At 40.9% G+C, this 2,909-nt stretch overlaps 1 pseudogene across 1 annotated transcript in view; it reads right to left on the bottom strand.

The window, feature by feature from the left end:
- LOC105887679 overlaps positions 1-679 on the bottom strand; it is a 7,761-nt pseudogene extending 7,082 nt beyond the window's left edge. Inside the window, exon 1 of the transcript XR_001161559.1 lies at positions 587-679. The product of XR_001161559.1 is annotated as a cholinephosphotransferase 1 pseudogene (transcript). The remainder of the gene's footprint in view (positions 1-586) is intronic.
- Between the last annotated feature and the right edge of the window lie 2,230 nt (positions 680-2,909).

Genomic DNA, 2,909 nt, shown 5'->3' with positions numbered 1-2,909 from the left:
TTCCCCACCTTGCACCCAGTCACTCATAATCCCCCAGGTCTGTGACCCTATTCACTCCAGTAGGCAACTGCTCCCAGGTTTGTGACTGCCAAAATCACCTGGGAATCTGCATCCAGCAGGGGGGCCTTTCGTGTTTAAATTAGGCTGTGAAACTTCTCTTAATTCTAGCCCCTCGCCTTCTGTTGTGGCTAGATTCCTCTACAAGTCAAGACTGCTACCACTGAGGAACAACTCAACCCTGGGCAGCAATTAGATTTTACACTCAGGTGTTAATCCCTGCCTCTGCCTGCCCACTGCCTTTTTCTCAGCATTCCCCTGAGGGCGAGGTGCTCTTTGGGAAATCTGAGTCCAGTCAGGCAGGGGAAGAATTTATGCTTTAAAAGTTGTGGCCATTACAGCCTCACACCTTCTGTCCAGTCTAAATTCTTCTGCAACTCAGAGGCTTTCTAGAGCTGGTGAATAACTCAGCTCCTAGCCTGAAGCAAATTAGAGTTTACACTCAGATGTCAATTCCAGCCTCTGCCCGCCCACTGCCTTTGTCTCATCTATTCCCCTGAGGGCTGGTGCTAATTGTCTCTTTACTTACAAAAGTTACCAAGTCCATTCGTTTGGCCTGTGGCTGCTGCCGGAAACCTCTTGGTTGCCCAGAGAGATGCGGCTCGCCTATCTGGAATGGCATCAGCTCGCAGCTCAGGATGCCACTGCTGCTGTATGGCTTCCTCTGATCCAACTATCTTCTTCTCACTCCTGTGCCACCGTCAGCGCAGAGCAGCACCAGCCCTTTCCCCCTCTACTTCTTTCCAGGAGATGCCCAAGAATCTGGACTCCATAGGTAACAAACCTTCAGACCTCAGGGTGAGCTGGGGGAAGTCCTCAGAGTTCAATGTTGCAGGTGGGGACTATATACAGTTTTATACAGCTTTACAGTGTTATGCCTGGCAGGAGGGTGCCGTGGCACACCAGCAGGGGTAAGAGGTCCATTTTTTAGTGGGTCTCTCCCATGGGATAGAGTGGGAGGATGTTTGAACTCTGCTTGCTTGTTTGCATGGAGTAAACTGCAAACCCTTCTTATGGGGGAAGGGGACTCTTGTCCACTTGGTGGTGGATTTTGTACCTTTTGATTATATTTTGGGGGTCACAACTCACCTCAGGAAAGTTGATGCGCACTCTTCAATCTTCTCTCTTGGCTCTGCTGTAAACCATCAGCTCCTTTGCTAAACTTCTGTCCTTTAAGCCTCCTTCTGGATGGGAGCTTCTGTAAAAAGCTGGCTGCAGTCCACCATCTTGGCTCTGCCCCTCATCTTCAGCTATTTCTTTTCTTAGAGTTTCATAGTTCTCCTTATAGAGATCTTTCACATCTTTTGTTAGGTAAATTCCCAGATATTTCATCTTCTTTGGCACTATTGTAAACGGAATAGAGTCCTTGATTATTTTTTCAGCTTGACTATTGTTGGCATATATAAAAGCTACTGACTTGTAAGTATTGATTTTGTATTCTGAGACACTGCTGTATTACTTGATCACTTCTAAGAGTTTTGAAGTTGAGTCCCTGGGATTTTCCAGGCATAGGATCATATCACCAGTGAAGAGTGAGAGTTTGATCTCCTCTGACCTTATTTGGATACCATTGATCACTTTCTCTTGCTTGATTGCCATAGCTAAGACTTCCATTACTGTGTCAAATAGCAGTGGAGACAATGGGCATCCTTGCCTTGTTCCTGATTTAAGTGGGAATGTTTTCAGTTTTACACCATTCAATATGATATTGGCTGTGGGTTTGCTGTAGATGGCCCCTATTAGTTTAAGAAATGTTCCTTCTATTCCTATTTTCTTAAGAATTCTGATCATGAAAAGATGCTGTATATTATCAAAGGCTTTTTCTGCATCTATTGAATCATGTGGTCTTTGTTTTTTATTTTATTGATGTGATGTATTACATTTATAAATTTGCACATGTTGAGCCAACCCTGTAACCCTGGAATAAAACCAACTTGATCATGATGTATAATTTTTTTGATGTGTTGTTAAATTCTGTTTGCTAAAATCTTATTGAATATTTTTGCATCTGTATTCATTAATGATATCGGTCTATAATTTTCTTTCTTTGTTGGATCCTTTCCTGGTTTGGGTATTGGGGTGATATTTGCTTCCTAGAACGTGTTGGGAAGTATTCCTTCTTTTTCTCTGCTTTGGAAAAGGTTGTACAATATAGGTACTCATTCCTCTTGAAAGGTCTGATAGAATTCAGATATGAAGCCATCTGGTCCTGGACTTTTCTTTTTAGGGAGATTTCATATTGTTGATGCTATTTCAGTGGTTGATATAGGTCTATTCAAGATTTCTAATTCTTTCTGGTTGAGTCTAGGGGGTGGCATGCTTCCAGGTATTGGTCCATTTCTTTCAGATTTTCATATTTCTGGGTATAGAGATTTTTGTAGTAATTATTGAGGATTTTTTGAATTTCTGAAGTGTTGCTGTTATTTCTCCTTTATCATCTCTGATAGACAATATTAGAGATTTTACTTTTCCATTTCTGGTTAGGTTGGCCAAAGGTTTATCAATTTTGTTAATCTTTTCAAAACACCAACTTTTTGTTTCATTGATCTTCTGAAGGATTTTTTTGTTTTCAATTTTTTTAAAATTCTGCCCTAATTTTGGTTATTTCTTTTCTTCTGCTAGGGTTTGGAGTTGCAATGTTCTTCCTTTTCTAGTTGTTTGAGATGATCCATTAAGTTGTTGGCTTCCTCTGTTTCTGTTCTCTTGATGAACACTTCCAATGCTATAAATTTCCCTCTTAGGACTGCCTTTGTAGTATTCCACAGGTTTTGATAATTTGTGTCTTCATTATCATTTAGTTCCAAAAATTTGGTGATTTCCTTCTTAATCTCATCTTTTTTTTTTTTTTTTTT

This window comes from Otolemur garnettii, unplaced genomic scaffold, assembly GCF_000181295.1.
Source record: "Otolemur garnettii isolate 467f Iridium unplaced genomic scaffold, OtoGar3 scaffold00105, whole genome shotgun sequence".
NCBI lineage: Eukaryota > Metazoa > Chordata > Mammalia > Primates > Galagidae > Otolemur > Otolemur garnettii.
Note: the sequence above shows the minus strand (reverse complement) of the source record. Positions and strands in the feature narration are given on the sequence as shown.